This window comes from Gallus gallus, chromosome 15, assembly GCF_016699485.2.
Source record: "Gallus gallus isolate bGalGal1 chromosome 15, bGalGal1.mat.broiler.GRCg7b, whole genome shotgun sequence".
Taxonomy (NCBI): Eukaryota; Metazoa; Chordata; class Aves; order Galliformes; family Phasianidae; genus Gallus; species Gallus gallus.
This window is the reverse complement of record NC_052546.1, coordinates 7,732,277-7,760,246: the sequence shown is the minus strand read 5'-3', so window position 1 is coordinate 7,760,246 and position 27,970 is coordinate 7,732,277. Positions and strand designations below refer to the sequence as shown.

At 44.9% G+C, this 27,970-nt stretch overlaps 1 protein-coding gene across 1 annotated transcript in view; it reads right to left on the bottom strand.

Annotated features, from left to right (window-relative positions):
* The window catches only part of ZNRF3 (zinc and ring finger 3), a 73,860-nt gene extending 46,320 nt beyond the window's left edge, over window positions 1-27,540 (bottom strand). The window contains exon 1 of the mRNA XM_015275473.4: window positions 27,345-27,540. The gene's annotated coding sequence lies outside the window, so the exon portion shown is untranslated. The remainder of the gene's footprint in view (window positions 1-27,344) is intronic.
* Between the last annotated feature and the right edge of the window lie 430 nt (window positions 27,541-27,970).

Genomic DNA, 27,970 nt, shown 5'->3' with positions numbered 1-27,970 from the left:
CACAGTAACACAGCTTGCCATGTTAGAATTACACATGATTTTACTAATGCCAAGGCTGGTTCATGAATTTCACTCACTATACTCTGGAAATCCCCACATATTGTAAGGAATAGCCAATAATTGCTCCTTAGTCACCATCTCTACATCAGACCTCATTTAAAGTCTTACCTTGCATCATAAGGCAAGTCATAAGGTGTGATTTGCCAGCTTTTTTAATAAAAAGTCTTCCATTCCAATTTTAGGATGCACTGACTTGAGCAGCACGCAACATGCAGGCACTTGGAGGCTGGAAGTACCCATGAGATTTCATTTCACTCTGCTCCTTACCTAATGATTCCAACACCATCATGAAATTTTACTCTAGAACTATGCTACGTTAGTTTAGTACTTGACTTCAAATCCATAGCTCTTACTGCCAGAATTGGGTGCAGTTCCAGGCCCAGGAGCCGTGAGGTTTTTCAGTGTTAAGGCATGAGCCCTTTACTCCCACCATCCTTTCTTGTTAGCTCCAGTACAAGCATCCAGCTTGCTATTTCACACACTCAGACTAACAAAAGCTTCCTGTGCAAGATCACATCATCTTTCAATAAATAAACTTTCTAAATTAGCTTGCTGTGCTGGAACTTAATATTGTGCACCGTGGATACATATATGCTGCTACTTGGCTGATAACTCCACTTTCTACACTGCCAATTGAGAAGAGTAAGGACAAGACCTCCACAACATTTAATGCTGTTCATGGCAGGCTTTAAGGATGTGTTTCATCATCAGCCTAAAGTAATAGGCTTTAAAGTACATGCATGGAAGGAGAGCTGTTGGAAAGAAGTCCTCCCTCTTCCTATCCACTGATCACTGCTACATGAGGTACCATTAAGTTACCTCCCATAGTATTTTTTGGATGTGCATGAATCTGTTTAGACACAAACAGGACAACAAGTGACAGAATGTGATCTGTAATCAAACATGACTGAGCTCATTACTTCAGAATGGAGTGACTAACAAAATTTCTATCTACAGTGTCATATCTCAATTAAAATCTAGAGAAGTTTAGCACATCTTCTCTCTCATCAATACATTCTTCCAGCTTCTTCAAACAAAGGAAGTGTAAATGATCAGACTTTGCAGTTGACAGTGGTACAGCTCAGCTCCTACATTAACTCCCTCAAGTGGAAGTCTGAGTAAAACCTGTTGCAGATCAAACTCATCTGCTCACTATCATCAACCGCTTCCTGTTCATTCACAAATACAGGCATGGTTACAATAGGGCCATCGAGACAAGAGATGCTTCACAGGGAATGTCTTGCAGAGGAAGATTTTACATCAGCCTAACACTCCCTTGTTCAAAGAGCTCAGAACATTAATAGCAGCTAAAGACGATGCAGCTGCTGCACAGAATTAGAAAGACAGAAAGAACAACAACTTCCTGGCAACACATTTTCATCTGTAGTTCAAAAAAAGAAACCTATGAAACTTGCACTGACGAGTAAGAATGAGACAATTCTGGAAATCTAGTCCTCTTCCTTCCATTCGTGTTAGTGAGCAGTTTAACTAGGTGCTAACTAAGCTGCTGTTCTAGGCCTCCTACATGCACCAACTCAGACTCCTTTACTCTTCAAAAAATACATGATGTCATAGCATGAAATGGTTGAAAAGGCTCTCAAAAGCAGGATCTCGCTGCCTCAAAGTCAGATAAGCAATGCATGAAACACTGTGGAAAAAAGTGTGGATGAAATAGCCATCTAGTGCTTGTATGTATTAGCTGATGCTACTAGGAAGTCCTAAGGTACAAGCCAGTAGAGCCTGGAAGCATATGCTGCAGAATTCTCCTTATGTGCTTCCTTTAATCTTATATTCTTTTATTGAGTATCCACAACTAGATTCTGCCTGAGAAAGTCACTGGAGCAGATTAATTTTTAGGCTAACTTGGTATGGCAGTTGTGTTAATTCATGTGGCTGCATGAATCAAAAGGCCACAGATACTGCTGACAGAAGTGGGAGACCAAACTCAGTGGAGCACACAGGAATCAGCTAACATATCTTATTTTCATCCTATTGCTCTCTAAAAGCAAAAACATGGGGATGCCATAATAATGCTTGTACACTGCGATGCATTTTCTCCTACAGGTAGAAAAACTTCTGTTTTACCAACTCTTCTCTATTGCAACAGACCAGGTCACCACAACCTCTTAGAATCACAGGATGTCCTGAGTTGGGAATGACCCACAAGGATGATGGGAGTCCAACCCACCGCCCCACACAGGACTGCCCAAACCCTATATTTGAGAGCAGTGTCCCAATGCTTCTTGAGCTCCAGCAGCTCATGGCTGTACCCACTGCCCTCTGGAGGGGATCCTTTCCTTAACCCCCACCTGACCCAACTCCATGCCATTCCCTTGAGCCCTGTCACAGTCACCAGAGCTCAGCACTCCCCTCACTCCCTGTGAGGCCTCCCCTCAGCCATCTCTACTCCAGGAAGAACAAACTGAAGGACCACAGCCACATCCATCTTGCCCTCCAGACCCCTATCTTCGTTGTCCTCTTTGGACACTCTGAAGTCTTACACCTTTCTTACACTGTGGTGCCCAAAACCGCACACAGTACTCAAGGTGAGGCCATACCAGCACAGAGTGAGAATCTCATTGGGATTCCCCAGAAGGAAATATTTTTCTTTTTAAGTGGATACATGAGTTCCTAGAAAGTCACAGTAACTGCTAGAATTCCCATCCCAGAACTTCTCTCAAGCCTCTCTGCATCATGAGGGGAAGTGCCTGCAGCATTGAGTGCATGTCAGAGCCCATCTCAGAGCTCTAGAAGATGCACAGATTTCCTGGTGCCTGAAGGTTTGGTAACTGGAAACCAAAGTAGTGTATTTCAATTGTATTGAAGTTCCTTTGCTAGTGTCAGGTATCAAAAAGACATCTGTGGAAGAGCATAGCAGAAGAGAAGGTTCAATGGAAGGAGGGGAAGAAGTTTCAGCATTAGGCAGCAAAATGGAGAGACTTCCATAGAAGAACACCAGGAACACCACTATCATCTCAGATACTTCACAGTGAAGATGCATCAATGTGAGCCAGGCCTCGTTATTAAGATAGTAAACTGATTTAGCAGACTATAAACATAGCTTTGACCCTGGAAAGAAGCATTAACAGCCCTCCTTTCCACCATGATAGATTTTCAGACTTAAGAGTGCCACAATTTTGGGCACTAATCTGAATTGCACTGTAAATAATCTCATGGCCACAGGGGAAGGAAAGCTGGAGGTTCTGCCAACTAGAAATAATCACTGTGGTTTCCAGCATCTTGCAATAAGTTTTGGGACCAAGATAATACCATTAGATCTTTCTTCTAAAACAATCAGTATGCAAAACAATGCAGAATGGTGAAACGAGTTTTCGGTTTCAGAATTTTTAACAGGTCTCCAGAAACCAACAAGAACAGCTGTCCCTCCCATGGGACGTGTTCAGGCAGTTCACACACACACACACAGTCTATACCAAGAGCAGACACATGCATGGAGGCTTTACCCACTCTCCAAGCAGGTGAGCTCGTTTTGCCTGAGTTTCAAACCTTTACAAGAAATCAATGTAGCTAAACCAACTAATATAGGTTGTGTTTCTGGTAATACGTGCCCATTGTGTCATGCCCACCAAGTCTTTGCACGTCAGACTGCACTGCTCATCATCCACCATACACTGTGCAGATATCTCTGGGTGGAAGAGCCACACTATCACAATTTCACAAGATCCCCTTTGTAAAGCCATTTTCTATCCTTCACCTTTACAATCCGAATGGAAGTTCAGAAACAGCACTGTGGCACTTCTGCAGCCACAGCATATAAAGAGAATTGAAGTTTGCAGAGGAGCAAATGGGGAACACCTTCCATCCCTACCCATCTGCTCCAGTGAAGTCACACCTCTCCTTCCTCCTTTCAGCATAAACAAAGGGGGAGCAAACTTTCTTCCTCCCTCATAGTTTGTGCCTGGACAAGCCTGTGCTGCTTGACATGGAACCAGGCTTATCACTTTCCCCGATTCCACCTTGCCTGTGCTCTTTTAAAAAGAAATCCAAAAGCGTTTTAATGGGGAGTTTGAGAGAAAACAAAATAGTTTCCATTCTAATAATGAAGGCAGTCTGAACACGAGCATTCCTCCTGTTACCATTCTCCTATTTGATCCCACATGGACACCACAAGTGGGAGAACACCACATGCAGGAGCTGCACACAATAAAAAGCAAAGCTGTGAGTTTGCAGTTATTTCCAAAAGCCTGGGCTCCATGCTACCCACGGCCAGCTTCTAAATACTCAGGTATCCGTGCCCTACATCTGTGGCACACGCTTCACCTCTCTAAACAAACAAGGACCCTCTTTGTGTCTTTGTTTAAATTAGAAAAAAAAAAGCACAACACAACCTGTCTCACAGGCTGTGATTACATCAGCAAGAGCTTTCTCATTCTCTATCAATCCTGCCTTACTCAGGCTTTGAAGAGCCTCTGTGTGCTGCTGCCATGCGCTTTGATCTTTCTATTTTATGCCCCAGGGCCAGCACTGATAATATCTGCTTTGCCTGCACAGTTTTGGGCAATGCAGGAGCACCCATTCCTGCCCAAGAGCAGCTTTGTTACCACGCTGAAACAGCATGTGCACCCCTGTGGCCCAGAGGGGCAGACAAAAAACAGTCAATGCATGTATGCCACCGTAACAACATTGGGGCAGACTACAGTTTTCCTACTGTTAGGAAGTGGTGTGACAATAATGCATTAGTCTTTCAGCTACGCACAGCAAAGACACTAAACCAGCCATGCATTCTTGCTTCTCTACACTCCATGTAGTTAAAAGGATATTTAATAATAATATGAAGAGTGACCAACTTCTCTCTTGTAATAAATACATAGGAGTCATCCTTGGCATCAAATCAAAGCATCCTGATGGTCACAAATCAACAACATGCTAAATGGAATAGAGGTTTTAATTCTTGCCTATGCAATGCCGGCTAAGACAACCCACACAGTCAACACAAAAGAGAACCTAGGCAACTAACTCCTTGTCCCAACCAGAGATTTACATATAGCATTGGTCTGATAAAATACAATACCCTCAAAATCCTGCTCTGGGACCATTTGCTTTCACTTCTGCCACAGCACTGACCCATACCTTCCCAGAAAATAAGGATGTTCAGCATTTATCAGTGAAGACTGAGTGACAGCTCTGGGATGATTCCAGATCACCTCTTCTGAGATTCTTGGGCCTATATTACTATGTATTTACCCTAGAATTTGAGTAGTTAAATGGCAAAGCAAGGTACTACAGGTATTAATAAATATTTCAAGGACAGAACCCTTCACATAACTGAGAAGAGTAGAAAGGCTTGACAAATATCCAGCTTTTTAGCTACTCAATTCTTGATGCTTTTTGCATTCATTAAGAAAGGTAGATGTAGGAAGCTAAAGAGCAGCAGGAAATAAACGGGGTGACACTAATAACAGCCAACTGTCAGACCCTTATGAGTGAATAATAAGGGACAGGATTAAAGGCAGTTGAGAAATCCAAGTAGTAATTCAGAGATGCGACATGTAGCACTATCACCTGCCCATCAGGAACAGAGCCAAAGCATCATCTCATGATGGTAGGCAATGCGTACACACAGCTTACAAACTCACTTACACGAGGGCAGGGAATAGTTAAAGAAATTCAGATAGGGAGTAAATGTAATACAACTTTCTCTCCTTTGCCCCCCCCCCACCTCTCCCCAAAAGTGCTCAAAGACAGCAAAGAATTCCCCTCAGTGCCTGAGGTAGGCCAACATTTGATAAACTGCTGATTTAGAACTAATGAAAAGAAAGCTTTTTCCTGAAGGGAAAAGCAGGCTGAAGGTTTCCCAACACAGAACAAAGTCAGGCATTATAATGTCACCTTCTTATTAGCTGGTGGGTAAACTGCTCTTAATCACCTTTATTGGCAGCAATCACTAAAGGGAAGTTTATTTTCCACAGCTTAATATAATGGTGTCAATTATCTCCCTCAGATTCAAACCTTCCCCAAAAGCAGCATACAAATATTTTCCATAACCGTTTACCAGTGTGCCAAGTGCTACCCCAAAAACCAGAGTCACTACATTTTGCCTAGTTTCACTGCTGGCAAGTGCACTGGAGTCATCTCACATCAGATTTCACCTATGAAAACACTTGCTTTGAGCCATATCAGGCAATTTCATTCATAGTAGTATGCTGTATGCAACAGGAGGCTTCAGAGGAGTGCTGTACAATAGGAAGCACAGTGACTTCTATCCAGCCTGGTTGCAGAACTCTCATCCCATCAGTAGTTCCACTGCTGGAGTGAGTTCATCATGTCCCATACGTGGCATCAGGAAGGAGACTTTCCAGGTTCAAGCAAATTTGCAGACGAGACCCCTGAGAGCTCTTTCTAGCACGTACTTTATGCAAAGGAGTTTGACCCCCTTGCCACCACTCAGTGGAGGTGAATCTTTCTCACCACAAACAGCAGCAGTTTGTATTTCACTACCAGATCAAATCTCAGGCAGCCAAGGAGCATTCAACAGGGGCCCTGTATTTGTCCCGTCTTTATGGGAAGGGATATTTTTAAATCTATAGTTCTCGCAACCTGTCCCAATCCAAGAATTTTCCAACAATAGCATTTAAAGAATTTCAAAAAGAAAGTCTTCCCACTGAGGCTGTAAAGGCAGGAGAGAAAGCAGCCCTGACCTTCCCTGCCATCTCACGCAGCAGTTGCAGGCACAGCTGCCTGTTGCAGCTAAGCCCACTACAAACTGCTACTGCAACCCCATTCCAGGTTTTACCCTTAGCCGCTCCTCCCAGCACTTCAAAGGAAAAGTATTTTTGTACAGCCCAGCAAGGAGTGTAAACTGCCCAGCTGCTTCCAAAAGCAAGATGATTTAACCCTTCAGTAACCAGTAAGCTACATGCTCCGTAGAGGATGTGTAAAGAAAAGAAAGAGGTACCAGGAGTCTGAAATTTAATGTGTTAGGTTAACAACTCAAATGACAACTACTGGTGTGTCACTTTTCCTCTCATTTTTTCCTCTTTCTTGCTTTGATGAGGAGAAGTAGAAAAACTTAAGTATGATAGTTACAGAGATTGTTTCTCTAACACATCAGAATTCAGCTTAAATGGCTGCAAGACACCATTACTCCCAATCATGTATACAAATCAGCTATAAATACCCAAATACCCTCTCAGATTGGACCCTCCAAGGACCCAACATTCAGTACTTGGTACAAATACCAGTAGATGAAATGATAGCTTCATTATAGCAAGAAGCAGGAGGGTGGGCTTTTGTTACAAAGAAACCTCAAATAACTGCAGAAAATATTAAAGCTGCTTCCCACCATAAAGGCATCCAGGCAACTGGAAAGATAAGAGGAGCATCATCTAGTGTCCTCCTAATGGAAGATGCAATCAGTAGAATGCTTTCTTGTGTTTGAGGTTGCTCTTCAAGTCTGAGTTTCCATGCTTTGCAATTATTTCCCCACTATGTGGAACACACCACAGTTGTATCACACCCCTCTACTTGTGAGCCCTTGGGTTTTGATTGATTCAGGCCAAGGTGGTCCACAGCCATTAGCATACCAACACTTGGAACTGCTCTTCCATCCACACACAGACCCACAGAGGGGGACTCATCTTCATGAGATTAGGTGATGGGTAAACCCTGATCTCAAACAAGCCACTTTGCTCTGCATGACATTAGTGCATACATTCATGCATCTCAGTTAAAGAATCTGCAAAACCTATTAAGATTTGCAAGATCCAAACCTGATTTTGTTTGGTTAAGAAACAGAGGTTGTCTACTACATGCAAAACTCTGGCTTATGAGGATATCCACACCACTCTTCCTGTGAGATTTCTATTCTACACAGCTTTTTGTTCTGGCGCTTGGTTGACTTGAATATCTGCACAGTGCTACAGGCAAACCAAAGCATAGCTTTTCCCATAGCTGTGGTGTGGTAAAGGAGTTCATTCGGATTGTGCTGCATATTTATACAGAAGACAAATCTTTCCTCTTAAGGTGACACAAGAACCCCATGCTATAGCACGAGCCCTGCTGGTGCACTGTGAGGCTGCACCACCTGCATGGATGAGGTGGAGTAGTGATCAGCACACAGTATTTGTTTCTCATCACCCAGATGCAATGCTGTTCACCCCCAGGAGTACTACAAACATTCTTACTAGTTGTTCAGAACTTGTCTAAGTTAGAGAGCATACCAGTTAGCTTCCCACACTGTCTTCTGCCTGATGGTATAACAATGTCTCCCTTACCCCTCTTTCTTTACAGCAGCCTCACCATGTTGGAGCCCAGTTCCCAAGCTCTTAAGAGCAGGACAGAACAATTGCTGGAGAAGTCAGGGGTACACATGTGGAAAGCAATAAAACACCAAGGGGTGTGTGCACATTAGCTGTACACACCTTGGGTGTGCTGAGGAATGAAGTATAGTTGAGTGCCTTTGTCCCAGACCGACATTTTCTGACTGGCAGCAAAGTCAGGAAAGCTGTTCCCAAAGCTATTAAGAATCTTAAACATTCAGCCCATTAGCTGTCTCCTTAATTTCTGTGCTAGTCTTCTGTAACACCTCAGGATCTGGCTCAGGCAACTGCAGAGGAGAGATGGTGAGCAGGCACTGCTCTCCATGGAAGTTCTCATGTCTTATGAATTCAGAGGACACCTTCAAATTCCCCTCTCTGTGGGTAGAAGCAGAGACAATTGCCAAGGAACACCTTGAGCCACGTTTCCATACTAAGCACAGACATCTCTAGCTCTACAACAGATAAATTGGTGTAGAACAAGGAAAGTCTGAAAACAGACAGCCTCTAACCATCAGACCTAAGGACTCGCTCTCAGTTTGTCAAAGCTCCTCTGACTCCTTATTGCCAAGTGCTACAGAGGTAAATATATGTGATGCAGCCATTTTTCAGCCTCTCTCCTTTTCACTGTGGAGTGTGCCTGCAAGTGAGACACTGCCACTCTTGTTCCTCACAAAGGTATAGAATTACAGAGTTTCTGCCAGAAACATCCTTTCCTGCATAGGTATGGCTTTGTATTCCAGGTCTGCATTCACTAGCTGTCAGCTGAGCAGTTTCCTCTTCTACTTCACAGCACCCTTTTCCCCCTATTTCATCATATGGTTGGGCATACTTCACCTTAAATCAACTGAAATGCTACGCACAGGTCCATCCACAGGTTTGACGTTACAATCCAAGTGGATTCTATATATGATGCAACATAGCATTTACAGTCTGTATGGCAGTGAAAGATCTTTCAAAAGGTATTGGAGAGATTCAAGGGGAAAAAGGACAATGAAGAGTTAAGCTCCTAAACCCTGATGCAAAGACTCAAGACTTACACTTGATGTAGAGCAAAGTCACAGCTCCACCATTCTTGCACAGAGAATGACTGTGAAGTAGGGGAGGAAATGAGAAGACAGTTCTTCAGATGTTTCCACCTGTCCAGCAAGAAAGGGGTCTCATGCTGAATTCTTAATAAGCAAATGCAATGACCAAGTCTATCATAAACATGCTAGCCTTCAAACTTCAGCCGTGCATATATCAGTTGCAATTCCTGAAGCCAAAGCAGCATCGTTATTTAACTGCCAGTTCTGTATTTCTCATCATTCTATTTCTCCCTCACACTAAGGTATAAACAATGAGAGGCATATTAGCATAAAAGCTGCAAATTCATTTATGACAAGTAAGGGTTAGAAGTTTCTGCCTGTAAGACCTCCTCCTTACTTGACTGTGGGTTGGAAAGTTACATGTCAGACAATTCTACGCAAATATGAAATTGGCTGAAGAGCATTCCTAGTATTTGGGGCTAGGACAGATACAGAAGAACATCAGCCAGAGGAAGTGTGGATGTCACACAGTAATGTCTGAGGCTGAATGTCAAACACAGAGCTGAAAGGGGATTCTCACACTCCAAGCCTCACCAGTGCTGAACTAGCAAATAGGACAGAATCAAAGCCATTTGACAGGTTAACAAGAGATCACCATTACCTGGAAGCAGTAAGAAGTTCACACCAACAGCTTTTACAAATGGATTAGTTACTATGGGGGCACATAGGAAAAACACCCTGAGGAAAGTGTTCTGTGCAGGTTACCCAGGGAAGAGGATGAGCTGGGTCCCCAAAAAGCCATTAGGTCATAGTTTGAGAGTTAAAAGACCACTTCAATACTTAGTTGTGGGAAAATGAAGCTCTGCCTTGGCCAACAATTTCATTCTAGAAACGTCTTCAATCCAAGCAGCAGCTGAAAAGCTCACATTACCATTTCAGAAGCTTGGTTTGGGCAAACTGGTTGGGGAAGAGGAAAGTCAAACACTTCACATTGCAAGATCCGCAATAAAATGAAACTTGCTGACAAACTTTAAGCATATAAACCTATATTATCTGCTACAAAACTACCAGAAGGCAGAGGTCTATGCTAACAGACTGGTGCACTGATGATTATGTACGCAGGAGATCCCTTATTTATGCAACACTGGAGCAAGAAGTCAATCCCACTGTAACTTTGTGGCATGCATGCTAAATAGCTAACTTTTGGATCTGCTTCATCTCAGCTCTAATTCTTTGTCAGACTCCTTGGTTTGACTTTAAACCTTTAAGAAAGGCACCAAACTGATTTTCCAAAGCAGTACTAATTAGTTTTAATCAATAACTGCAAGGTAACTTAATATAAAAAAAGAACACCAACTCTAGTCTGTGTGCAGCTTGTTGTGAATCCAACCTGTACATGAAATACTGGAACATTGCAAATACTCCATCTATGAACTAATCATGAAGGATAGCTGTAATTATTTTGCAAGCAACACGCACAGGGTTGGCAAGAGCACCAAGGTTCCAGAACACCTTGGCATTTCATTTTGGTGGCCTTTTAGACCTCCTCCAAAACAAAGGACCAGAAATAAGACACCACACTAAAAACACCATTAGGGAGCATCACAGGCAAGAAATTTCTCCTCTCCTTGGTTCTCTCACTACACACTTATGTCCAGATAAAACAAAGGCAACTTAGCTTGTATCAGATACACCCTTCTTTCAAAACAAACCAGAGCTTCTCCCTTCAAACACAAAGATCAATTATACGAAGGATTCTGAACTACAGGTTTATCATTTTTCCCTCTCCTGATTTCTACTCCACTCATCACAGGAAACACTTGCAAATATCCTCCTGGAGATCCATGAGTTTAAATGAAGCATAAGACACCTGACTCCTTGAAGGTGCTCCCCAGATATACTCATCTGCTCTCATACACCTCATATCCAGAGTTGGATCCCCTCAAGTAAACAGATTGCTCTACACAGGAATACCCACACGTGCTGAAAGTCATCAACAGGAGAAATAAGCCATTTAAGTTGCCTACTCAGAGGGGAATGATACAGACTGCCATCATACAGAGACAAATCTTATTTCACATCATCTACACAAATGTGATGATTATTCAACACTGTGGCTCTGAAGGAAGAGAGGCAGAAACCCACTATTTATCCACCCTGCAAACATAAGTGCTGGATGAGAACATCCCTTCACACATCATAGCATCCACTACTCTATAATTATTACTGCACAACAGAACTCTAATGGTTTTTCTATTTAAGTTAAGGCAAAGACATCCACCACAGATCCATTCGAGAAAGCCCTCCAACATGGGCTCTTTTCCTTTATATAGTTCACTTTTAAGTGTATTTTAGAAGCAGATTATTCAAATAGTCCGAATTTCCATCTTCTCCAGTTCTCCCACACCAGTGCAGATGGCCAGACAAGTCATCTGGAGGGATTTAGTTTTGATTTATTAATGTAAGCTTTATTTTCACACCATGTCACAATCAGAAGAAACCTAAGGCTGCAATACTCCCACAATCCAAACAGACAGTGTAACACACACATATGGGCAGAACCTTTATTTAGGAAGTCATGTTCTTGGCTCATATGACAGAATTCAGCCCTGCATACTGCTCTCGTGTCAGGTTTGCTGTTCCTCACCCAGACACACTCTAATAACCCTTTTAGAAAGGCAAAAATTAAGGATAAGTTTGAAGAGATAGTGTTTGCTGACCTGTGTAGAAAGCTGATCAGAAACAACGCACGCAAGTTCAGAGAGCTTTTCAAGAGCACCAACAGCTCCATCTCTTACTTGATGTTAACTCAGAGTACCAAACAAGGCTCAGAAGAAGCCGCCAAGGCACAGCTCTGCTGCAGAAGGCCACCTCCGATTTCTTCTTCCCCATATACTAATCACTACTACAAGCCTATCATCTCCATTTCCTCAGCATTCTATACCGTTATCGCTTTGTTTCCATTCCTCAAACCTTATCCATCACAAGATGATGTTCCACTGTGATAGGCATTGGTGTTCAGGACAGAACAGAGGCAGTTCATTGATGGCATACTTCAGGGCTGTGAGCACTGATAGAGCTGTGGGCATCCCTATGCACTGCAGGCAGGGAGACCAGACAATCCTACAGGGGTCCCTTCCAACTCGAACCATTCTATGACTCCTTTAAATAGGCAGCATACACTCACCCATAACAAAGCAGAGCATAGGGTTTAGTTCTGACCCATTCTGTTCCTCTTCCAATAATCCCCCTAGCTCACTGCTACCAGTCACCCCCAGCTTCCACCAGGAAAAAGCAAAGAGCCTGCACTTATTTAAAAAAACCATCTACATTTATGCAAATGTGACTTCATTTCTAGAGATTTTCTCCAATTATTACATTCTTCTAGCACTGGCCTCATTTTGCTTATGTAAATAAAACATTCCCCCCTCCCTCAAGCAGAGTTTGTGGTGTTTTACGAATTCACATGTTGCTTGGTTTGAAAGATATCTACATTACTCTGCACTGAGAAATGGAGAACTGCATTTGGGCATGGACACGCCACATTACTGTGCCGACACCAAGATTAAATTCCTCTTTCATAGAGCTCCCAGGCTTTTCCTTGGAGCAGAGAAGCCTCTGAGGACAGAAAAAGTGCTACAGCGTATTCTCCAACTGTTCAGATCTACACCCAGTGACTGCTTTAGGGCCTTTAAGTTCATTCTTCTCTTTATTCTAATGAGCCTCATTTTCTGACAAGAATGCTATTTAAAAAGTGAAGTTTCCTTCACTAAACCCTTCCCTTAATGCACATCCAGGATCTGTACTATTTATCCTCAACCTTCCCTAGGAAACTACCCACATCAGAATTCTGCCTTAGGACACTGATCAGCATTCATCTCCAGTACGTACTACATTGGTTTGTGTTTTGCTTTGAAGAATGTACTATTTTATCTGGAATATCTTTATAATCACTGGATTTCAAGATCCAGCAGCACTTGGGCCATACAACTGCTAAAATATATACTTCAGCTGCTCAGGCAGCATAACCTAGTCCAAAAGAGATCTTTATCTAGAAAGTTATTCACTACCAATATCCTTATTAGCAACAGTATGTCATACTGCTCACAGAGGGAGCAATGCCATCCTAGCTTCACCAATTCCCATTCAAGGAGACCAGCTGGAGCTGAGGGTGGCAAGGCATGGGAACAGGCTGCCCTGAGAAGTTGTGGATGTCCCATCCCTGGAGGTGCTCAAGGCCTTGGGGGTCAGCATGGTCTAGTGGGAGGTGTCCCTTCCCATGGCAGGTGGGTTGGAACTGGGATCTTCAACATCCTCCTAACCATTTTGTGATTCTAATATTCTAATTTAAGGACAGAAACCAATTTATACTTGATTTGCAAAAATTGTCTTGGCAATAGGACTGGTTTAAATGTATGCTGCTGCTACTTCCTCCTAACACAAAGCACAGTGAGAGCAATACAGTGTCTGCAAAGCCTGCTTATAATTGTTTGACAACAGTAGGGTCTCCACCACCAGTCACAACCCATAGCATTTCAAAACATCATAATTCTGGGTCTCCACAGAGCAACTATACACTTTAGTGCTGGCATAAGTATTTCTGAGATGCTACCCAAATAAATAGGCATTGTCATTCTCTCCTCACATAGGGGGTAAAAGAGCATCATAGAATGGTTGGAGTCAGAAGGGACCCCCAAAGGCTGTCTGTTCCCACTGCCTGCAGTGCACAGGGACACCCACAGCTCCAGCAGTGCTCACAGCCCCATCCCTGACCATGGCTGTCTGCAGGGATGGGGCACCACCACCTCTCTGGGCACCCTGTGCAGTGCCTCATTGCCCCCAGCGTAAAGACTTCTTCCTTATGCCCAATCTTTTAGTTTGATTTAATTTATATACTCATCTGTTCGTCCCTAAGGCAACACATCAGAAAATACCAAGACAGCAAATATCTGATAGCCTGTTGACCTGCACATGATGAGAGAATCATTATGCAAAAATGAAACTATACAAATGAATAATCATACTAAACGTGAATAGTTTAAGCAGAGCAGATCAAATGCAAGGGGGTCAAAAGCTTGATACGATCTTGCTTTAAAAGCAGTTTAAATTTTAATGTATTCAAATTACAGGAAAAAGCTTTCTATATGCAAACATGCTTTCCAAACAATTTTTTTCTCTAATCATAGGAGATGCTCAATATCCTTCAGATGGAAGTAACCCCTTCCAAAGCTGAAAAATTTTCCAAAGTCCATTCCTTCTCTAAACATAGGTTGAGTAACATTTGTCAAGTGCAGCACATGCTGTTTAGCTCACTTAAAAGAGTACAACCATCCGAGTAACCTGAGAAGACTATAAAGCTGTAGACTCAATGGCTCAGCCACAATGGCTCCAGCCACTGCCTGCATGTGTTTATCAATGACTTCAGACCATAAAACATCACTGAAAAAAATATATTCACTGGGGATGCAGAGTTGGAAGCTGGAGAAACAATTGAACAATAAAAACACAGTTCTCATTTGTGCCAATAAGTATGGATGCTGACAGAACCAAGGTCTCTACTACAAGCTCTGCAATAATCCTTCCCTGACAGAACTTCTTTACCATGAAAGCTGCATGCTGAGACATTGTGGTCACATTCACAACACTCCTCTACAGAACATACTTCAGTCCATCCAGCCCTTGAACACTTGATATGATCTCAAATCACTTGAGAAAGGCAGGAAAGGAGCAAGGAAAAAGACTCAAATAGAGAATCCCATTCTTTCTCCCATCCTTTGTATCATGGGACATCATGTGTCAGAAGCCCTAAGAGCATCTGGGGCTCTTTCAGCAGCTGCTCCTCGGTCTAGATGACTTCAGGCAAGGTTCCTCAGCCACAAGGAGGGAACAGCAGCCCCTGGACAAGGATGAGGAGATATTTGTCTCAGCCACAGAACACTAACAGTGAGAAAACATTTGACTAACTGCAACAAGTTGCACAGGTGCCATACACAGGTTGCACTTGGTTCCCTTTGAATTCTATAATTCCTTTTGACTACAATAACTCCAAATGCTAGAGGCAAGAGGGAAACCTCACCAAAACAGCCTCATCAGTGTCAGCTTTCTATTACAGCTTTTGTTCTACAAAACAAAACTACCAACCTAAAATGGATAGGCCATCTTTAGAAAAGCCCTTCTCAGAGGCAAAAGCATTGAATGTTTTGGTACTCCCAAATTTCTCCTGTCTCACAAGGATGCTGTAGGAAAAAAAATGAAGTCATGGTTGCATCCATCCACCAACACAAGCACCAAAATGTATTTCAGCTTGTTTAGATGATCAGTTTAGATGACTTCACAGCAGCTTTAGCAGAAAGTGAACACCACTGGCTTCCTGAAGACACTACACAGCTGCTTCACATTCTAATCAGCTCTTCTCTTGGAATCATACTGATTTTCTGTAGGATTAGATTCTATAAGCAGACTTGCTTTTTCTACTAGAAGCAGTACCAAGATCTTCTAGCATGGTTCTGTTTGTTGGTGTATTTTAGAAGCTCTACATTAAGTTGCAGGTCCCTAATACCCTGCAGAATTATACCCTGCAGAATTGCCATAATAAGAGAAGCATTACTCTGAGCAAGCTATGCATCAAATAGGCACAAATGCACTGGGTCTAATCAACCAATCACTTCTGCAGTCACTCCCTGTCACTATTTAGCTATGCAGACAGTGACATAATTGAAATCAATTGCTGAACTGGAATAGGTAGTACCAACAAAGAGCATCAACAGCAGGTACGTCTACATTCACAAACATCTTTCAGTGTAGGACATGCATTAAACATGCATAATAAGTTACCATTAGGCTGAATTTTTACATGAGAAATCTTCTGCTTGGATAACTGAGGTCCCAATTCAGCATAATGGAAAAAGTTACAATTACATGGCCTTATGACATGAAACATACAGAACTTTGCAAAAAAAAACAACAAAGCAGAGCAAACTAGAGAGATCTGCCTCAACTGCTGGCATCCACATGGAAAACTCTAGGAAATAAAACACTGTTTTGCTTTCCCTTCCAGCTCAGGATACTCTATAATTCTGTGATTCTATTCTATGATTCCATGTCCCAGTTGACCATGATAAGGCTTTCTCTGGAAGGGGTAAGAATGATAAAGCAGTCCACAAGAGATCCACAACAGAAAGTTAAGATGAAGTAGAAAGAACAGAAATACAGTAGGAAAAAAAGGAAAGTAGTTTACTGGAATAGCTAGCCTGAGAAACACTTTCATATGACATAAACACTTCCTCTTCTGGCACAATCAAGGGAAAGATTCCAACCACAATCATGCCTTTCTAAGATACCAAAACTAGTGAAAGTGGCAAAAAAGCTCCGCATTACTGTTTTTGAAAGGGCCTGCAGTGCCAGCTCTGACAGAGCCCACCTCCTGGCGCTGGAAGGGCTCCAGGTCAGAGACAGCATGCCTGGTAAGCTGCCCAGGCAAAGAAAGGTGAGAAAACTCTTAGCTGATAGTTGACCCACTGGGTACTCTTATATTAGGATTTCTGCCCGAGTATGAACAGAGTTCCACGTAAGCCAAACCATCTGAGTGGAATAGTTCTGAAAAAAAAAAGGCAAATTCCACCTAAAACTTCTTTTCTTTCCCCCCATAATTTCTGATCAGCTCCCACTGAGAGCTTAACCTCAAATTTTCAGTTCCTCTTTAAGCCACAAAGTGACTTGAAAGCTCTTACTCTTATTTCTGTTGGAGTAGGTCCAGAGGGCCATGAAGATGATCAAAGGGCTGGAGCACCTCTCCTGTGCAGAGAGGCTGAGGGAGCTGGGCTGTTCAGCCTGCAGAAGAAAAGGCCCCAGGGAAACCTCAATGCAGCCTTCCAGTACTTGCAGGGCGCTTACAAGCAGGAGAGGAGCAACTTTTTACTCAGTCAGATAGTAAAAGGACACAAGGGAATGGCTTTAAACTAAAAGAGGGGAACTGAGGTTGGATGTGAGGAAGCAATTGCTCACTCAGAGGGCACTGAGGCTCTGGCAGTGCTGCCCAGAGCTGTGGGTGCCCCATCCCTGGAGGTGCCCAAGGCCATGGATGGGCCCTGGGCAGCTGAGCTGGGGGCAGCCAGCACATGGCAGGGTGGGGATCTGTAAGGCCCCCTCCAACCTCAACCATTCTGCAATTCCCTGGGACATGAGCGCATCTTCTTGAGTGCCCTCTGACTTGAGGGCATCTCAGGTCTGAGACCCTGCAGACACAGGAGAGCTCCCAGAGATGATGGGAGAACGTTGCACGATAACTGTATTTTGCTCAAGTTCAATTTCACTGTATCAGTCTCTCCCACAGTGTCACTACCTGTTTCAGCCCAAATACAAGGAGCTACCATGCAGTAACCAGACGACCCCCCAAACTGCACAAACTAGAAGGGAAATCAAGCAGCTCCTCCCCCACTCAAACTGTATTTTTGTAACACAAAACCTCTCAGACAACTGCAAATCCAAAAGGGACCCAAGAGTAAACAGAGAGAATCAAAGTTTGTTGTACGAGGAGGAACTTCTGCTCCAGTTAAAAAGAACATATACTGCAGTGATCTGAAGCTTCCTATAAATATTCGAGCACATCAAAGCCGGTCCTGTTAAATTAAAAATGCTGTCACACAGATAGGAACTAGCCTCTAGCACTGCCAGCTTCAACATGTGAGCCTCTGATCTGAGAAGCAGAGGCTCAGCTCTTCAAGAAATTTTATTCACCATAACAAAAAAAAGTAAACCAGCAGTTGAGTTTAATAAGGATATTAAATACCTTATGAGTGAGCTAATTAGAGCTTAACTCTTTCAGGACACTTCAGACCTGACAAGGACAGTAGCTCCTTCCCACGTTGCATGCACAGTTGAAGTGTCTCTCTAGGCTGCAGGCACACTTCTATCCAAGATGTGGAAAAAGAAGCCACTTGCATAGTTTTAAAAACAGATTTTCCTTGCTTCATCCTCGTGCAACCTCAATTTAATCATCCTGCATGCATCACACACACACGAGCAAACATATTGGCTGACTGTTCCACATCAGAGATCAATGCTTAATGTTGAAGCTGTCTGAAAGATTAAGACTTCTGAACCTTCCCATTGCTGTCTGAAGATGACAAGAGGGATAGATGAAAGGAAAGCCCTATCTTTAACTTCTTTTATTTAGGGAGACAGCTCCCAGAGGCAACTGAATATACACAAAATATAGACGGTTGAGTTTATCCCAGTGTGCCACAGCAGTCCTGTCATTTTACTACAGAAATCTGTAAACTCCCAATATCAAAACATTGAAAGATACACTGAAAAAAAACTGTGGTGAGGAAGGAGGAGCTCTGGCAACACAGCTTTCTCAAATAGCAGAAGACAAGTAAGATCACAGCTTGAGAATCTTCCTGTGTTAGCTACTCCACAGTGTCTTTTCAATGTAGTTCAGGGATGAAAAGATATTATCTTCAAAACAGGTAGAGCACTGCCAACTAGCAGGCTGGGGATACCTTGCCTCTGAGTAAAAACAGCTCTCTAACCCTTGGCTCCTACTAAGTACTGAACTCACCAGCACTGCCTGGCTCTGCTTCACAAGCTCACCTCAGCCTTGCTACACGCCATGCAGGATGCCTGTCAGCTTGGCATCCATCTCCCCTTTATCAGAGCACGAAGGACAGAAGCCCTCTAAAGAAGATGCTAAGAAGGTACAAAACAAGTAAGAGAGGGTAAGCTGGACCCTTGTAAAATGCAACACTGGGATGCACACCTATGTTGTTTTCACATTACAGCACACACACCATCTACACACCTCAGACACTTCCCTAAGAGAACTGCCAATCAGTCTTTAAAGAGACCATTAAAGAGACCTACACTGAGCATCCTAACCTCTAAAGCCAGCAAAGAGAAGTAAACCTTCAGTGGGAAAAGAACAGAGCACTACTCTGCATAACTGGCACATTACATGGATAATATTTTACCTAGGAAATACAGATTCCATTATTATTGTTTTGGTAAAACCTAGCAGAGCTGAATTGCAGCTGCCACCATGCAGCCAGGTTCGAATAAGAGAAGCCTATAAGCCTTCAAGAACAGTCTCTGCAGAAAATAAGTCACAGCCTTTAAAATAGATCCTTCCCCACTAACTGCAGACTTAAGAGAATTGACCCATTTGTGTACAAACAGAACAGGTCCTGTAACTCCAAGTCGCTCCTCCAAATGCACGCTTTGCTTCATGTAAGGTTGGAAGCTTTCAGTTCCAAGGGTGAACTCGCTGAGAAGTTAGGTCAGCAGCTCTCCTGAGCTGGGGGGAGGCAGAGTGAGAAATAGAGAAGGATTTCTCCCACCCAAAACTACTTTCTTTTTTCCAGCAGTTAAGCATCAAAAGGCTCCAATTAGGCAAACAGATGTTGGCAGAAGTGATGCAAACCAGGGTCTTTCCTGAATTAAAAGCCATTTTTCTTCAAACACTACAATCAGAAGCATTTGAAAGTTGCTTACCAAGCACATGCAATAAATTCACAGCAGGAGGCACATACTTGCAACATTCGTGCCTGTACAGCTAATTAAACAGTTGCACTCCAACCATGACTGCTGACTCTCAAATATGTCCCTTAGTTCCTCACCTCCTCACCGAGGCTTCAGCTTGCTCGATTACTGATGATGATGCCAAATAATAGAACAGCTGAAGCTCCAGAAAACAAACAGAAAGATTAAGCTGCCAGCAGCATTAGAAAACAATGAAAATCTTTACATCAGTGTACAGAGCAACATGCGTCTGGGAAGCCTAGAGAGTCTGCATATATTAAGCTGCATATTTAAGGGCGTACTTGTGTCTGGAACATAACAGGCACCTAATCAACCTTTGTAAACTGGTTTTTCATCTTAAAGCCAAATGCAACAACAGAAGTCTTTTAAAGAAGCATGAAAAGGAAATAAAGAATGATAGCAGCTCATCACTGTGAAGAGACACTCCAAGGCACTACAACCCTTTTTTTCTGAGCATCGCTACTCAATCCCAACATAAACAGAGCCCCACCAGTGGTGTGAGCGCAGTAAAGTACAGATTTTGATGGCCTCTACTGGATATAAAAAAGAAATCACTTTCCTGGTCATGTCTGGTTCAAGTGTCAAATAGACAAGAAAAATGTATTCTTTCTTTTTTTAATCTCACGTTGTTGTAGCAATTTCAAAACATGTCTGTGTTTAAAATTAATCTCTTCTTCCTTTGCCAATCTTCTTTAATGTGAAGGGCTCTCCCTTCAAGTCAGGAAGCACAAGAAACAAGGCCAAACGCTCAACCTGCATTCATTCTGTCTCCATACACAGGCACAACCACCTCCGATCTGACCACACTTGCATAGTAAAGTATAGATGTCCAAGAGAAGAGATAGTATGTTCGAGTTAAATATTAACACCTCCTAAAGGGAGCGCTTTTAATGTATTAAGTATTAATGCAAATACATGCACTGCTTCCATAGCTGGGTAAAGAACTCCCACGCAGAGGATACGAGAGATTGCTGCCTCCAGATGTCACCTCTCCTTAACCAAGAAGATGCTGGCCTCTTGAAAGCATTCACACTTTGAAAAACTATGCTTGTGGAAGTTATTTTGGTCCAGAAGGGCCTCACTTTGAAACGCCAAAACAAGGACTGGAGGACTGTAATAAAAAAGGGAGCATTTTTAAATACATGCTCCACCACAAGATGGTATAAACTGGAAGAAAATTACTATGTATGCTAATCAATGGTTTTATACAACTACTCAAGACTTTCCTATAAGATCCGCTTCGAGCAAAGCTGCCTACATTCTGTTCTTATCAAGTTCTGCCACACCAAATCGTGACCTCTACCTGCTTCACCCAGAGCCATTTCAGAAGCCCTTCATGAACAAAGCAATTAAACAAAGTGACCCCATCCCATAATCACATCCACCAGCAGCGTGCTCAGGGTGAGTGTGTGCCAGTCCTATCCGTGGGGCACAGCTGGCCACAAGCGCTGGTAACACTGCAAAGCAGACTGTAATTATATCTAAACCATTATATTCACATAGATCCAGTCTTAACGTAAGTACATATAAATGAAAAACTTCTCCAAACAGCTCCAAGTTTAACAGTTTGAGTCTCTCCTCTGGGATTTTCCCAGTGCCATCTCCTGAATGAGCAACAGGAGTACCTAAAAGGCAGCAGGCAGCATTCTGCTAAGGGTAAAGGTAGATGCAGTTGCAAGCCTTAAGTCTGTAGAAATCTTTCACTAAACTACATGAAAAAGTTATGAACAGCCACAGATGACTTTCTACAGATAAGTAGTAAGGGATAAAGTGGGGAAGCAAACAAAACTTGCACTAGCTGGCCTCAATTCAAGACCTAGACTTGTAGGCTTACTTCCTTAGCCACCTCTATTCTCATTCTTCTATGGACACATCAGTGCTTTTTGCTGTTACACCTCTTCTTCCATACTTAGATACCTTTTACCTCATCTGTCTCATGCCGTGTCTCCTGCCTTGTCCTCAAGGGACAGCCTCAGCCTTGAGTGCTGTTATGGCTCTGGTAGGAATCCATCCAGTACTGCTCACAGACCATACTACAGACACTGGAGTTTACTCTTGAAACAGCAACTCCTCATTGAATTTTGTACCCCTGTAGTAACACCTAGAAACATGTATTTACTATTGCCTTAGATCCATTTAGAAGCAGTTTACACAGGTGCCTTCATGCTCTAAGGCCTCATGTACTGCAGGCCTACAGCTTTTAAGTTATCAGCCCCTAAAACTCTGCATTAATTTCAGGTTTATACCATGTGGAGAAGATGAACAAGAGATGACAGACACAGCAAGTCATTTGATGCAAGGCAAACAGTGTGCTCACAGAGTTTAAGCAGCCCAGTGTCCTGTTCCAGAACTATCTCCACACACACCCCCCCATTCTCTTACAGCACCACAGGATACCTTAATGGGATGTTGCACAGGTAGGATTCTCAGAGCTACCAACAGGAAGCTAGCACAGGAGTTAGCAAGTATCACAGAATGGCTGAGGTTGGAGGGGACCTCAGAGACCCCCCAGCCCCACCCTGCCATATGCTGGCTGCCCCCAGTTCAGCTGCCCAGGGCCCATCCATGGCCTCGGGCACCTCCAGGGATGGGGCACCCACAGCTCTGGGTGGCCTGTGCTTCCACTGCCATTCCAGAGACAGCTTGGATACTGAAATATTGAAGTGAAAGATCCTTATTTATAATACTGTGTTCAGAAGCCCAGAATAACAGCCAACCTCCTACAAAGTAAGTATTGACATAACTAGACTGGAGCTCACAGGGTCAAGACAAAAGCACAAGAGCATGAACAACCCAGGTAAAACACTTTGATGGGCTGCCTTCTACACGTGCTCCCAACATCTGTAGCTACTCATTTCATTAGCAGAAAAAAATCCCTCCCTCTCACAACATAGAAGCAAACAGGTAGCAGTACAGCATAGCACTCAGGCAGTCTCCACACAAGACAGAGCAAACGGGTTCCAGGTCTCCCACCTGTGTATCAGAATGGACCCACACAGGAAGCGCTCAGCCTTCCCCCCCTCATCCCATTCTGAGCACCCACAGAGTACCACATTTCAGTGTCTCCTCAGCACCAAAACACTGCATTCCGAGAGCATAATGCCAATGCAGGCCAAAACCAGGTACCAGGAATTCAGTTTTACCAGAGAAATATATCACCCCCATGTCCTTCAGGCCATTACTGGAAGTCTGAGCACCACATTTAAGGTATGGGAAGTGACAGAAAACCAGTCACAGGTGTCTTCATTGTCTACGAGAGTAACTAGACAAGAAAACATCCAAAATGGTGACTCAATGCCACAAATAATTCCACTTCCTGAGTTTGAATGGCCTTCAGGCACAAGAAGAAACTCAACCTGCCTGCTCACAAAGCAACAGCATCAAATAAAATGAGAAGTTTTCTACTCTCAAGGGACACAAACGCTCCCTTGACTCAGCCTCCTCTGATTACTGCCAGACATCTCCATATCCACACAGTTATTTCCAGTTGCTGCTCTCAGCTCTCTTAGAAACTCTGCCAGTACTTCAGAGCGCAAAGCCTACCTGACAATTTAGCTATTTTTGCTTTTTGGGAAAACAGAGGAAAGATTCAGAGTTACTCAAGTAAATAAGGGGTGGGAGGCAGGCTGAAGGAGGGCACACATTCACATGGTGCTGCAGTCCAATTCTAAGCTTCCCCATCTTCTGGGACAGCATGAAGATGAAAACACGGGCAAGGGCATTGCTACAAGAAACAGCTGCAAGGAGTTGAAATGTGCAAATTCTCCTTTCTTTCCAAAGCTTTAAATGAACAAAATAAGAAGCCCACTATGCTCACTCTCCCCCCAGTATTACCTCTTGAGCACAGAAGGTATACAGAACTGGAGATCATTGCATAACCCACACATCACTTCTGTTCAGTGGCTACACAGAGTTCATTATTTTCCTCCTGAAGCTTCCAAGCAGAAACAAAACCATCAAAACCTGAACTTCTACCACACAAGCAAAACCAAGAATAATATTCCAAAACCCTTACCCACAGTGTTCCTCTTAAAAATAGCCTATATTGGTGCTCAGGTCACAAAAAAGCAAAATCACTTCCATCAGGCTCTCAGTGATACTGGGCAAACTATGCACCACAGGTAGGTCAACAGTCTGATATAGAAAGAAAACCTAAACTCACCCAGCTCATGAGTGGGTTCTCTGGCCATACAGCACCCCATCTTCAGAAGGAGCCCAAGCCCAGGAGATGCTCTCCCCTCAGTACCTGCCCTTATATGAGCCCAGGGAGGCTCCACCCTGGGTCCGCCCCTTCTGCTCATGTGTGGAGCACAGGTGCAAACAATGTGCCCCTTCACCAGGTGCTCCATCACCACTACGAGCCCTGACCTAACAGTTCCCCTACAACTGGCAACCCAGATCAGGCTGCCCAGGGCCACATCCAGGCTGGCTTTGGGCACCTCCAAGTGGAAATGGTTTCAAACTTAAAGATGGGAGATTTAGATTGGATATAAGGAAGAAGTTTTTGCAATGAAGGAAGTGAGGCAGTGCACAGGGTGTCCAGAGAGGTGGTGGTGCCCCATCCCTGGGGACACCCACTGTCAGGGGATGGGGCTGTGAGCGCTGATGGAGCTGTGGGTGTCCCTGTGCACTGCAGGCAGTGTGAACAGATGGCCTTCAGGGGTCCCTTCTGGCTCAAACAATTCTATCATTCTATGAGGCTTGCCCAGTACAAATAGAATTAAGGCATATAATCCCTCTCCAAGCAAAAGAGACACTGCTACTCACATCAGTGATGCTGCCCTAGCACTGTAAGCCTGCGGTCATGTAGCACCTGCTTCAACGTAGAACTACATTTGAGCTTTTAGTCCGAGTGCTGCAAGAAGTCCCAACCAGAAGGAGCTCGTTGGTCATCGTTTGTTTTAATGCAAAATTTCATTTCAGTGGTTTCAACAAAGTCTTCTTTTCCCAATCACGCTCTAAGAGGAAGCGTTTGACTCCCAGTCTCAGCCATCCTAGCACCAGGGCACAGCCCCAGGAAGCACACTGTATGCCAGCATGCCAATACCACCGGGGCAGTCAGACCTTGGAGCAGCATGAGGGCAGCTGACACAGCAACCTGGGGATGAGTTTGCTGAATACAAACTGTGTCCACATTAAAGAACGCATAGGAACATTTCATCTCTCTGAAGAGTTATTCTGGTAGACACTTGACCCTAAGAAGTCTTGGTCATCACAACATGAGAAACAATGTAATAGCATACCACTGCTGGATAGGAATCTGACCAACAACCAGCCGGAGACTGAATGGATGACCCATCAAAAGCTGAAAGTTCATTGTTTCTTAAGTTGTTTTTTGTTGTTATTGTTGTTCGGAGACTTTCAACACTAATGAGTAATTGATGCTATTAACATAAACAAAAGTAAGTCTTTGTACAGTCCCCAAACCACAGTTCCTTTGATTCATTCTCTAATGCGTGGCTGATTTTCAAGAATTTCTAATATTTCACTTTAATGAAAAACGCATTTTAATTCTGAAAGAGCTGTGTGCACTGACAAAACGACTGGGGCCAAGAGAAGCCCATTGAACTGATGGAAGCAACACTGGCCACTGCTGAAGTGTTCCTAGGGTCACCAGCTGCAAAATCCCTTGCTAAATTTCACAGTGATCTTTAAATGATGACCCAAACCAACATATTCGTATGGGTTCATAAATACACAGTCTTGGTGAAAAGCCACAGCAAGAAAATCATCATCACAGAATCATCATAGAATGGTTTGATTGGAAGGGACCACCCCAAAGGCATCCAGTCCCACTCCCTGCAGTGCACAGAGACACCCACAGCTCCATCAGGTGCTCAGAGCCCCAGGTACACCATCAATGAACGGCATCTGTTCTGTCCTTAATACTAACACAGCAACACGTCAGGCTCTTGATTTCCCCATAGATACACAGTGTTGAGTGAAACATGAATGATTTGACAATGGACCAGAAGGACAGAGAACGTCAGTATCAGTTTCAGCTCCTTCCAGCATTACCTTTTAAACAATGTCAGAAACATAAATTAATTGTTCCATCCCTTTTTTCCTCTGGAAGAATAAACAAGAATGCTCCCCAGCAGCTTGTCCTCACTACTCTTTTGCCTGCAAGTGAATTTTTACAAGAAAGCCTCCCAGCAGAAACTTTGAAAGAACATGCACAAAAAGCTGGTATTCTTTACTTTAAAAGAAAAAAAAAGTCTTATTTTGAGAATTGCTTTGTGTGGCTTTAGAGCTTTACTCGTCGTTTTTAGAGCTTATGAGGCACTAGAATTTTCTTGGAACACGTCTATGGAGACAGGAGACACTCTTTAGGAGGGTCAGTTGTGATGGTACAATGGGAAATGGTTCCTAATGAAAAGAGAGGAGATTTAGATTGGATATAAGGAAGAAGTTGTTCACACTGAGGGCGGTGAGGCACTGCACAGGGTGCCCAGAGAGGTGGTGGTGCCCCATCCCTGCAGACAGCCACGGTCAGGGGATGGGGCTGTGAGCACTGCTGGAGCTGTGGGTGTCCCTGTGCTCTGCAGGCAGGGGGAACAGACGGCCTTTGGGGGTCCCTTCCAACTCCAACCATTCTATGATATACAAATGTATACACAAAGGTACATATGTGTGCATACAGAAAACTCAAGCCAACAAACGCCATGGCTGTTAGAGAAATAAGGGTTGCTATTGGCAGCTGCTTAACAATCAAACTTATTAAAACACCATTTAAGTCATTTTTCTTTACTTAGCCGAAGGGGAAAAAAAATAAAGTCAACAATTACCAGTGACTACAAAGAAATTAGATAAGCACTTCAAGAGTTTCAAACGGAGCAAAGAGTAGCCGCATTCTGATAAAAAGCGAACTTATTTCTCCGATGAGAAGTTAAGAGGAACTTCAATAAGGAGACGAGATCCGGGCGCAGCAGTAACAGGTAGGCTGAGCGCAGCGCCAGACCTGCAGGGGGAACCGACGGAGAGCGGCGCGGCGCAGCGCCTCGTGCGCTCCCATCTGCACGCCCCGCGCTGCGCTCGGCAGGCGCTGCTCCGACGGCGGCCCCGGACCGGGCGGCCCCGCACCATCCCCGCCCCCCGGCTGCCGTCGCCGCTCCCGGCGCGCCCGGGGCCCGGCGCGGCCTCGCACCGCGGCTCCCCTCGTGCCCGGGCTCCGCGGCCCGGCGTGCTGTCAGCCGGGGCTCGGCGCAAGGTGCGGGCCCGGCTCGGCGGAGCGCCCCGCGGCCTTTGTGCGCGCATCTGTCACCGCGGCGCCCCGCGCCCCCAGGCCGCGCGCCGCACGTGGGGCCCGGCCCGGCCCGGCGCGGGCTTTGTGCCGCCAGGTGACGGCGGACGGCGCCGCGGAGCCATCTTGGGGCCGGCGCCCCCCCCTTTCCCTTCCCCTCCCTTCCCCTCCCCTCCTTCCCCTCCCCGTGGCGCTCACCTGCACGATCTCGCCCTCGGCGCTCAGCGTGGCCCCCGCGCGGGAGAAGCGGCCCTGCAGCCCCGTGGTGTAGGTGGTGTAGTCGCCGCTGGGGCTGGACTCGAAGAGCACCACCTCCACGAACGCCGTCTCCTTGCCCAGCGCCGCGCCCGGCGCCGCGGCCAGCAGCAGCCCGAGCAGCAGCGGCGGCGGAACGGCCGGCCCCGCGCCGGCCCCGCAGCCCCTCATCGCGCGGCGGGGGGGAGCGGCGCTCCGCCGCCGCGCATCGCTCCCGAGCGGCTCCAGCTCCGGGGCCGGGCTCCCGGGCGGCTCAGCGCCCCATGGCAGCCGCCCTCCCGCCGCGCCGCGCCCCGCTCCTCGCCGCCGCCGCCGGCCCCGCGCTCCCCGTCCCTCGGCCCGGCTGCTCCCCGCCCCGCCGAGCCGCTTCCCTTTCATCTGCTCCACGTGACGGCCACCACGGGGTTATCTCCGCCCTCCGCGCGTCTCTGACCCGCTCCGTCCCTCCCTCGGCGCGCACACACACGCGCACACATACACACACGCGCACACACACACGCACGCACGGCCCTGCGGAGCACAGCGGTTCGGCCCGGCCCGGCCCCGCGCCCTCGGCCCGGCGGGCCCCG